At 41.0% G+C, this 10987-nt stretch overlaps 1 long non-coding RNA gene across 1 annotated transcript; it reads right to left on the reverse strand.

Moving 5' to 3' along the window:
• Positions 998-4018, reverse strand: LOC106507477. The gene is made up of 2 exons (XR_002342834.1): positions 3853-4018; positions 998-3529 (listed from the first exon to the last, which is right to left on the reverse strand). It is a non-coding gene; the product is annotated as an uncharacterized LOC106507477 (long non-coding RNA).

Genomic DNA, 10987 nt, shown 5'->3' on the forward strand with positions numbered 1-10987 from the left:
GCAAATTATGTAACTGACAAGGGCTTAATATCCAAATATCCAAAATATAGAAACAACTCATACATACAACTCAATAACAAAAAATCAACCCAAGAGAAATGGGCAGAACACTTAAATAGACATTTCTCAAAAAAAGACATACAGTTTGCCAGCAGGCACATGACAAAATGCTCACTATCACACATTATTAGAAAAATGCAAGTCAAAACTGCAATGAGGTACCATCTTACACCAGTCAGAATGGCTAACATTACTAAATCTACAAATACCAAATGCTGGAGAGGGTGTAGAGAAAAGGGAACCCTCCTGCACTGTTGGTTGGAATGTAAATTGGTACAACCACTATGGAAAACAGTATAGAGGTTCCTCAGAAAATTAAATGTGGAACTATCATAAGATCCAGCAGTCCCACTCCTGGGCATATATCCAGACAAAACTGCAATTCAAAAAGATACATGCACCCATATGTTTATAGCAGCACTATTCACAATAGCCAAGGCATGGAAACAGCCTTAATAGCCATTGACAGATGAATGAATTTAGATGTGGTACGTAAACACATTGGAATGCTACTCAGCTATAAAAAAGAACAAAATAATGCCATTTGCAGCAACATGGATGCAACTAGAGATTCTCATACTAAGTGAAGTAAGTCAGAAAGAGAAGGACAAATGCCATATGATATCGCTTATACATGGATCTAAAATATGGCACAAAGGAACCTATCTACAGAACAGAAACAGATTCACAGAAGTGAAGAACAGACTTGTGGTTGCCAAGAGGGAGGGGCAGGGAATGGGATAGACTGGGAGTTTGGGGTTAGTAGATGCAAACTATTACATTTAGAATAGATAAGAAATGAGGTCCTGCTGTATAGCATAGGGGACTATATCCAATGTCTTATGATAGAACTTGACGGAAGATAATATGAAAAAAAAAGAATGTATACATATATATGACTGGGTCACTTTGCTGTACAGCAGAAATTGATACAACATTGTAAGTCAAGTATACTTTAATAAAAAAATTAAAAAACAGGACAAAACGTGTACTTCAGTAACAAAGTTTATCAAAAATATGAAAGAATATTCTAAAAGACAACTGACCTGGCCTTAAAAAAAGCCATCATAGAAAACAACACGAAAACCAACCTGATGCAATGTGTGACTCCTGAATGGATCTTGGATTAAAAGGAAAATAGCTAGAAAAGTCTATTTGTGGTAACTGGGGATGTGTGACTATGGAATGGCTAGTAGAGTCATTCCAGCATGAAACTGTTGTTAATTTTCTTAGTTGTGATAAGGTATTGCTATGCGGTTCTTAGGAAATGCTCCCTGACATACTTAGAGATGAAGTGTCAGGGTGTCTGCAACTTAGGTTCAAATGGTCCAGAAAAAAAGCATGTCAGTGTTTATGTGTGTGCATGTGATTCTACATGAGAGTGTGTTGGTATGTGTGAGAGTGTGTGAATATAGAGAACAGTGTGAGAGGGAGCAAATTACAGCCAATGAGATAATTTTAACAGTTGGCGAATCCCAGTGTAGAGTACAATTTTCTTTTGACATGTGAGCATTGTAAAAAATTAATAAATAAATAAATAAAATAAAAATGGGGGCCTTAAAAAAAAAAAAAAAAAAGGTAAGAGAGAAAAGGGGAAAAAATGATCTGTTGACCCAAATCTTAAGTCTTGAGATTCCCGCTGAGCTGTTCTGAGGGCCAAGACGAAGCTTCAAGTGCGGTAGAAGAATGTGGAAATAATGGGTCCCCGACAGGGGATGAGTTACACTCCTATAGACAAAGCTCCTGAACACACACCGTCCTAAATTTTATTTTTATGTGGCACACATTTAGAAAATTTAGGAGTGTCCTGGAAAGTTGTAACAGCTGGTCTGCGAGTGTTGGGCCCGGGGGGCCTGGGGGTGGCTGAATGTCTGAGGAATTCCGAGGCCTCTGAGAGAAGCCTGTTTCAGAGAAAGGCCCCCAAACGGCCTGAGGACTCACAGTGTGAGAAACAGGCCACTGGCCGGGGCCCTGACAGATGTTATGAAAGGGTGGTGTTAAGTGCCTTTTTCAGGATATTAAACCAGCATCCTAACTGGCAAAAAAAATGAATTGTCACTGACATTATGTCGGCCCATTGGAGACCCTCTCTGTTACTTTCCATGATCTGGGAACCATTATACATGGTAGATCCATAGGGTCCTGGGCAGAAATTTAAATAATGATTTCTAATAAAACCTATTTTAGGCTGTTGGGGCCAGAGGATAGAGACAAGTCACAAAACATAATGTGTTTAAAGCTGCTCTCCCTCCCTTTGTCTCTTTTTTAAAAAGCTGAATAATGGAAGAGATCTGGTGATAAGGCACAGAAAAAAAAAAAAAGCCTTTTGGTCCTGGCCAATCTGCTTAGCTAATGGCTGTAAACTGACACCCCTAATGAAATAAAAATGCCTCAGTTCAAGTGCATAGCTGCACAATTGTTAACAGCCCTGAACTCTGGCTGTGCTCCTGGTGATGGGCACTAAGTCAAGCCCCCACAATTTCCCAGGACTCTTCCTTCCAGCCCCTGTCCATTGACAAGCAAATCAAAGAATCCTGCGCGGTAGCATCAAGGATGCAGGCCAGGGAAACGGGGAGGGGGTGGGGTGGGGAGGTGTATATCATTTTTATCTCTTCTCTCTGCTCCTGAAAGTGGATTGCTCCTTTTTCCTACGGAGCCCTAAGGCCTGTGATGGGTAATGGGCAGGGAGGGCTCCGATGATCGCTGGTGGGATTTGTAAGAAGATGCAGGAAACAAAGCAACAAAAAAAAAAAAAAAAAAAAAAAAAGGGAAGAAGAAGAAGGAGCAGGGGAGGTAGAGACACAGGAGCACAGGAGGCTGTGGAACCTGGAGGCCGTCACAGCCCCTCATTCTGCCCTTGACCTCCTGTTGCCCAGCCGCTCTGAGCTCCGGGGTGCAGACGGCAGGCAGGCGGAGGAAAACCCCTGTTCAAATGTGCTAAGACCGGCCGGCTGTGGTTAGCATGGTTTCCCCTGGCCCCCCCTCACAGCTTGCAGTTGTCTGATTTCAATCAGTGGCAGTTCCCTCCACATGTCCAGCCATCAATCTTCCGCCGCCCCTGGATGAGTGTGGCACAGCACGGGGCATGTTCCAGTTAAAAAATAGCCTTGGCCGCAGCTTTCCCTCCTCAGCCACTGATCAGTACGCCTTTGATATTTTTATTAAAAAAGAAAGAAAACACATTGGGAAATATGTTTCATTTCTTACAGCCCAGACCAGAGCCCCCGAGGTGGAGGAGGATTGAGGTCTGGGCAGGGGAGACGGGACATGGGGAAGGGGGCTGAGGTCTACCTTTGAAATTCCAGCGTTGTGCCAGGTGGAAAAGAAAGGCTGGCTCCTAAACCACGGAATCCCGATACCCTCTACGAGGGCGCCCCCATCCCGGTGATGTAAGTCGGCATTTGTCACCAGCAACAAAGCAACATCAAAATCTTCCTCCAATGAGGATCGCGTGTTTTAGGGGGGAAACCTGGTTTTGAGAGACAGAAGTGGAAAATAAATTGCGGTCTCGCCCTTCACCTCTTTATCATACCTCCCGAAGGTGCTGATAGCATCTCTGAGAGACCAGCTGAATCGCTTCCTTCAGGGCCCGCTTGGCGGCAGGAAGGCGGGCAGAGGGTGGGAGGTGGGGCAGTGTCACTCAGGCAGACTCTCCCGGCCAGGGCCTCCGGGAGATGCCTGCCCACTTAGTCACCTCCAGGAGACGACACAGTAAACATTCTGTAGCCAGGTTCCCCCTGCCTATTTTAAAATAGGCTGCTCCAGTCCACCTATCATTATGGGTCCACCTACCTTCCTGGCAGAGAAACCTCTGGAGGTGTAGACACCGGACCCTCTGTTTCTCCACCCCTCCAGCTTTGTATTCTCTGTAAGGATAAGGAGAGGGAGGTCTGGGAGAGATTTATTCTGATTAGTTTTTTTAATGAGGTCAGTCTTCCATTGCTAGAACAGAATTTCTTTTTCTTTTTTTTTTTTTTGGTCCTTTTTTTTTGCCTTTTCTAGGGCCGCACCCACAGCATATGGAGGTTCCCAGGCTAGGGGTTGAATCCGAGCTATAGCCGCTGGCCTACACCACAGCCACAGTGGGATCCAAGCCAGATCTGCAACCTACACCACAGCTCACGGCAACGCCAGATCCTTAACCCACTGAGCAAGGCCAGGGATGGAACTCACAACCTCACCATTCCTAGTTGGATTCATTAAGCACTGAGCTGTGACGGAAACTCCCTAGAAGGGACTTTCAAGATATTAAGCCTTGCATCAACAAAGGAATGAAATTTAAGGCAAAGGAGGAGGTCTCTTTATATTTGCCTCTCACGCCTATCTTCTTTGGGGTGGGGCAATGATTGCAAAATCATCTTCCATCTTTATGGTGTATTGGGCTTCCAGCAATGGCTCAAGGGCCTAAGAACACAATAGGAGTATTGGGGGGGAAGGTGAGAAGGGTTTCTAAATGGTGCAGTAATTTGAGCTGAACAAATCTGTAGGTGGGGGAGGAATTCTATTTTGGAAAATCTTAGAAGTAGCAACACAAAAATCCAAGATTTGAGGAGATGTTAGGAACTTTTTCTAGTACTGGGCATGCCCCAAATAAAGGTTCAAGGCCATGGTCCGCCTTCTGCCCTGTGCAGGACTACAGACAGTATTTATGGATGGTATCCCCATTTCAAAGAACTAATTCATGTTAGAAAGGAGAAGGTGAATCATAATATCTCCAAAAGGATGCGAAAGAAGCAGTCTTTTCATTAAGTACCAGTTAAATGGTTCATCCATCTGTTAAGCCTTTCATCGTGGACTAACTGAATTCACTGACTTCCCCCACTTGCGGGCTTGCCAAAGTTCATAAAATTTTACTGGTTTTGAAATTTTAAATTGTTGAATGAATGAATAAAATTGCTGTTTGTGTTGGTAGCAATGAATACGATAGCTATGGTTTAGGACGTAAAGTCTAGAACAGAACAAAAAAATTATTCATTCACTCAGCCAATGTTTGGCCTTATGTTAGGCACTGTTCTTTGAGGTTAGGTTACAGTGGAGAAGATTAAACATTTCAGGGAATTTCTATGATAGAAGAGGATACAATTATTTATATGATGAGAAAGAAGGAGCCAGGGAGACATCTTGGAAAAGAATGTTTCAAGCTGAGAAACCGGCCTCTATGTGTGAGAAAAAGCAAACAAACCTGTGGTAGGGTGGCCATCCATCCCAGATTGCCCGTGGGTGAGCGGGTTTGCAGGACTTTCAGTGCTAAAGCAAGAGAAGTCCTGGACAAAGTAGGAAGAGCTGGCTTCCCTCTGTGATCCTGGATAAGGTGAATGACAAGCTCTTTGGGAGCTGAATGTGAAGAGTTGGGCATGATATCATGGGGGGCCCTGGACGCCATGGTTTGGCATTAAATTTATTCCAAGTTTCAGGAGAGGCTTTTGAAGGATATCTGTGCGTCTTGGGCTCCTAGTCCAGAAAAGATCCTCTTACATAATGCTGTTGACACTTGAATGATATAGTATTTAGTATTGAATGTATACAGGTTAGATGAACAACTTTTTTTTTTTTTTTTTTTTTTTTTTTTTAGTGGGTGCTTTTGTCCTAAAGCATTTTGGAAAAGTGAAAAATACAACAGGTTTTATTTGTTTATTTATTTATTTACTTATTATTTTAAGAGTTGGAAAGATCAGGTTTTGCTATTTGCTGAAGTTGTGATGATGGATGGGAAGGCTGGGGCGATAGAAGGGAAGGAAGAGGCGAGCCACGGCCTTGGTAGGAAGACTTTCATATGGCAGGTCTCCATTTCTCAGTGGGATCAAGGGAGTGAGGGAAGATTTGTTGGGGGGGATTAAATTTATTTGTGGGAAAAAAGTTGGTTTGACCCGTTGTATACAGCCCTCATCTGTGAGAGTTTGATAATGAGAGGGGTTGTTTTATTAAATTTTATGGGCTGGTAGGAAATATCAGACTCTTGAGTTTGGGCATTGAATTTCTTGAGCTATGTTGTGATCTGTGCTCATTGTATAATGCTTTCTGCTGAGCTTGGTTAGAGTTAGAGCAGAGCATAAATCAAGATGGAAACTAGACCAGGAGGTCACAATTGGAGATACTCCATAATGTTACCTTGGGGGAATATTCATATCCTGTATTGACCCCTCTCAGAAGCTTTTGGAGGCAACATTAATCAGGCGTTCATCAAAGGCCTTGGGAACTGAACTGACGATTTCATTGATCCCCTGTGGCTACACAGTGGCCAAAACTAGGGAAACAGCCCCATAATGATGCTGAGTAGCATCTCTGACACTTTGTTAGATCTGTCTCTCAAGGGAGAAAGCCCTATCTCTAGCTGAATGCTGGATTGTTAGTTCACACTCCCATTACCTTTTAAATGAATGTAGCAGCTTCCTCTTCATTGGTCTCCCAAATTCCATTCTTGGAACCTATTCTCAGCAGAACAGTCAGAGTGATCATTTAAAAACAAATAAGTTCAGATCACACCCTACTTAAAAGCCTGCCTATAATAGTATTCCAAACTAGTGGAACCAAGCAGGGCCCTGTGAACACTGGGGCACACAAGCCTTTCTGTGTCCCCCATTTCTTTTTTTTTTAGGGAATAATCTTCAGCCTCCATGACCTTCCCTGAGTTCCAAAGAGCAGGTTCAAATAGTTGCTAATCAGGAAAGGGAGGGGATGCAGAGACCAGCAAGGAGCAGTCAAGAGACAATAACGCATCTTTGGGTCAGGTTCTGGTCCCTACTTAAGAAATATAAATAACAGTATCTTTGAGTTCTTCTGCAGAACTAAACCCCTCAATAAATGGAAGACGTTAATGAAGCATTCTTTATTCCAGAAAGAAGACCACCAGACCACTGAACACCAGCTTTGAAAACAATGCAAACTTTCCTCTACTCTGATCCTTATCTGTGGCCCTATTTTTCCCTCCCCAAACTATAAAACGACCTCCCAATCCCTCCTAAGGGGAGCACAGTCTTTGAGGCATTAGTCTGCTGTGACCCCCGTTTGCCTGACAAAGCAATAAAGCTATTTTTTCTCCTTCACCCAAAACTCTGTCTCCGTGTTTCTATTTGGCACTGGTAAGCAGAAGCTGAGTTCCAGCAACATAAGCAAGAATAAAATCGAAGCCCTTTTGCATGGCCTCCAAGTCCCTACCTCTTCTGTTTGCTACCTTCCTTTTCTGGGCTCATCTTCTAGCACTTTCCTCTGCCCTAAGTCCACTTCAGCCACCCTAGACTTCTTTCTCTTTGTGAATCACTCCGTTTGTTTCCATTTTGAAGCCGTTAAACTCACTAGTCCCATTTCTTGGAATACTCTTTCCCCATATCTTTGCTGGTGTTGTCCTTCCTATGAGGTTTGTATCTACTTAATGTCACTTCCATAGAGTCCCTTTCTGTCTCCAGTGTTTAAAAGAACCACCACCACCCTGTCACCTTCTATCACCTTAACCAGTTTTATTTTCTTCATAGCACTGAGGAGTTATCTGTTCATTTACTGAACCAAAATTATAAGAAATCCAGGGCTTCTCTAAGCTGCTCTAACCTTCTTTCCTATCTCTTGAGAATGTTTATTCTCCCATGTGGCAGCCAAGCCCAGAGTGCTGTCCTTGTCCAAGTTCTCTCTTGGTTACCCTCTCTCTCTTTCCTCTGGTGCTGGTGGATATGCCTTGGCTTTCACTCTTCTTACGTGGCAGTTGTATAGTCAGACTCTTGGGTTTTGTCTTCAGGGTCGATGTAGACAAAGCTCACATAGCTACTTGGGCCTCCTCTAATAAAAAGTAAAGGATTCCTTGCCTTACCCTCCCTAACTTTCATTAGAAAACTAGGATAACTAGTAATAAAACACATTAATTTTTGTATTTTCTAGTCCTTGTCTTACATATTAGTTCTCCCAGTGACCTTCCAGGGAGGGCTTATTGTGCTGGCAAATGATTCAGTCATTCCTAGGTTCCCTGCCCAACACAATATAAATATCACCTCTTCAAAATAGCCCATTGTATCTTCCCCAACATTTAAACTTTCTAGAAATGCCTGGAATAGTGTTAATGACATGTGAAGATTTTTTAAACCAGAACAAAGGGGGAAAAAATGCCATCTTAAATTTAAGGCACTAGGTATTATTTCCATTCTGCCTGCACTAATACTTTCAGTGTTGAAATGACTAATGACATGATGATTAAAATACAAATAAACATTGTGCACCACAGACCAGTGCAAAAATTAAAAAAAAAAGTTTTTGTTTGTATATTAGAAGTTTACATTAAATAAACTAGGGTAAGTTTAGCACATGCTTCTTTTCTATGTTAAAACTCTTTCCGTAAGTTATATTAGTGTGGTTAGATATGTGGTAGTTAAATTTAATAAGAAAATTTTCCTGTTGGTTAAAGATGTTTTTCAGTTTTCATGTTTATTTACCATGGAAGTTTGTTTTTGTGGTGGGTTGAAACCAAAGTGTTGAGTGGATATAAATTTTCCCTGTCTAGTACTTACTGCATGGCTTAGTTCCTGAAAAGCTATTTATCATTTTCATCTGATGGACTTCTAATCATTTATATTTGAAATTCACTTTCAATTAAGAGCCTAAAAGATAATATTTTAATATTTTGCACCATCTCTGTTGACTTCTGCTCCCTCCAAGCTTACCTCTTGACCTTCTGGATCATTTGAAAGAGAGAGATTGAGAGAGGGGCAATTTTTTTTTAAGGTTTTTTGGTTTTTTTTTTGTTTGTTTTCAGGTCCTTCTTAGTAAATCCTTCCTGCTCCCTGAAAACTTGTCTTATTTTTAGGGGTTAACTTCTGTTTCCTTCCCTCCTTTTCATTTCATCTTCTCAAAGCTCTTTAATATATGAGAAGATCAAACACCACATTGGAGAAAACAGAACATAGTAGTTAAAAGCCTACACTCTGGAAACCAAACTACCTGCATTTGAATTTCTAGTCAACTACTTACTTGCTGTGTCAAGTTGGGCAATTTGTTTTACTCTCAGTTTCTTCTTCTGTAAAATGGGAAGAATATCAGTGTTCATCTTGTAAACACTGTTACTTAGTGAGGGTACTTTAATGTATCCGTAAACGAAAAGTGCTAATAACAGTGCCTGGCAGTTAGTAAGCCCGAATAAACATTTGTTCTTATAATTTACCTTCCAAATCCTGAGTCATGTGTATCATTCTCCAAAAACGTTCTATGACACAAACCCTGGGCCACACCAGGGCTACCATGCAGGGCCTCTATGTTCCTGCTCCAGTATATTTATCATAAGTTCAAATCAGGTTAATTTCAACTGTGGACAGGTTGGGAGGAGAAAACTAGTCACAATAGGAATATCTACTATGTGCCTGGTGGAAGGGGAAGGGCATGTACATCTACTTTTCTTGAGGATGGGAAAGGAAGAGTGAATTCAGGACCAACTTTGTGGCTGGGAGCCTTGGACTCCCTTGTGCTATCTTGTGGGGCCACTGTTTTCCCCCACTGAGGTCCTCCTAAGGCATAGGCTATAGGGCTCAGGACAATTATTCTAAATTGATGAACTCCTGGGGGAATTTAACTTCTCAGAATTTTTCACCACTGCCAGGTCTGTATTTTAGGAAAAGTGTAATGTAAATTTGTAGTTATTCAGTTTTACTTATATTTTTGAAAAAATAGGATATCTTTATTAATAACAGATAACTTATCAGCATGATCATTTATTTCAGCATATATATTCCTAAAGGATAAGAAATTCACTTACATTGCATATACATACTATATTATTACATGATTTAAAATAATTTTTTAATCTAAGAATTATTATCTAATGAAGTAGAAGGATTTAGGCATATGGTTAGTACCAAACAATTTTTATATTTAAGATATTGACCACATTCTATTTTATTGGATATAATTTTTTTATAAAATTAAAGTATGTAGGGAGTTCCTATCATGGTGCTGCAGAAATGAACCCAACTAGGAACCATGAGGTGGTGGGTTCGATCCCTGGCCTTGCTCAATGGGTTAAGGGTCCAGCGTTGCCGTGAGCTGTGTTGTAGGTTGCAGACGTGGCTCAAATCTGATGTTGCTATGGCTGTGGCATAGGCCAGCTGCTGTAGCTCCAATTGGACCCCTCGCCTAGGAACTCCATATGCTATGGGTGCAGCCCTAAAAAAGCAAGAAAAAAGAAAGAAAGAAAATTAAAATATGTAGAAATCATGCAAAAGGAGCCATTTTTATTAAGGAGCCACTTTTCAATTAAAAAAATGTACCTTATGAAGATGATAAAAGCAGGATTAGTCTAAGACCTATCTGATTTTGAGGTACACGTTTTCTTACATTGGCTGTAGAAAAGTTCTTGCTTTATGACAAAAAGCCAAATGTATAAAAACAGTAAACCTTGCTTTTCCATAAGGAACACTGCTTTGACACAAATCTCTTTCCACTCTCAGACTCTGAGAACCAACACTTCCCACCAAGTAGTCATTGGAGGTAGAGTAGAGTGACCTCCCACATCCATAATTGCCCCAATATTTTGTGGCACAGAGAATTGAAAATATTTCCATCTGGCTCTAGCATCATGGGAAAATAACCACTGGTTTGGCATTACACATCTACCAAAAGCAAGTTTACCTCCCAGGAGTTCAAGGCAGTATGATGTTCTTCTCTCTGAAAGTAATGACGTCACCTATCTATATTTTAATTAGTAGCAAAATATTGGATGCATATCTGAAAATAGGAGCTACATTTGAAGGAGCACATTAAAGGAATTCAAAACAGTGGGCAGACTATCTGATTGTCTAAAAAAATCTCATAAATGTTTTTAGCCTTATTATCATAAGTTTCCTTTAAATAAACAATGATGTTTAACGTATAGAATTTTAAGAATCACTCTTAATGATACAATAGAGAAAACAGATTATAAATTAGAGAAAAAGAATGTGTGTATATATATACAATA

This window comes from Sus scrofa, chromosome 1 (assembly GCF_000003025.6).
Source record: "Sus scrofa isolate TJ Tabasco breed Duroc chromosome 1, Sscrofa11.1, whole genome shotgun sequence".
In the NCBI taxonomy this organism is placed as follows: domain Eukaryota; kingdom Metazoa; phylum Chordata; class Mammalia; order Artiodactyla; family Suidae; genus Sus; species Sus scrofa.